At 69.8% G+C, this 420-nt stretch overlaps 1 pseudogene; it reads right to left on the reverse strand.

Moving 5' to 3' along the window:
• LOC105525228 overlaps window positions 1-420 on the reverse strand; it is a 46869-nt pseudogene that overhangs the window by 43306 nt on the left and 3143 nt on the right.

A 420-nucleotide genomic window follows, 5' to 3' on the forward strand; every position in this document is an offset into this window, starting at 1 on the left:
ACGACCGCCCCCAAGTTGGGCTGAGGAGTGGGAGGCGCGCCGAGCCCCAAGCAGACATTGCAGGAGAAGGGTGATGCGCAGGGAGGAGGGGTCCGCAAAGCTGAGGTCCTCGTGCCGTCCGGCTACCAGTCCGTCCCGCCCGCCTCCGAAGCCCCGCGCAGCCCCCGATCCTCCTCCAGGACCCGGCCGCAGGGGACGGGCCGCGCTCCGCACCCCGACCCCTCCTCAAATCACAAAACTTTCCCCCAACTTGGCCAACTAAGTCGCGCTCTCACCAGGCGGCTCCCGGGGCTCCGCCCGGGGCCGAGCGGAGACAGCTCCTCACCTTCGCCACGGAAAAAAAAAATAGGCGGCCGCTCCCCCGGGGGCGGCAGCCGCAGCGGCAGCTGCGGTTAAAGAGGCGGCCACCCAGGCGAGCAA

The sequence above is a fragment of the Colobus angolensis genome, unplaced genomic scaffold (assembly GCF_000951035.1).
Source record: "Colobus angolensis palliatus isolate OR3802 unplaced genomic scaffold, Cang.pa_1.0 Scaffold522, whole genome shotgun sequence".
NCBI lineage: Eukaryota > Metazoa > Chordata > Mammalia > Primates > Cercopithecidae > Colobus > Colobus angolensis.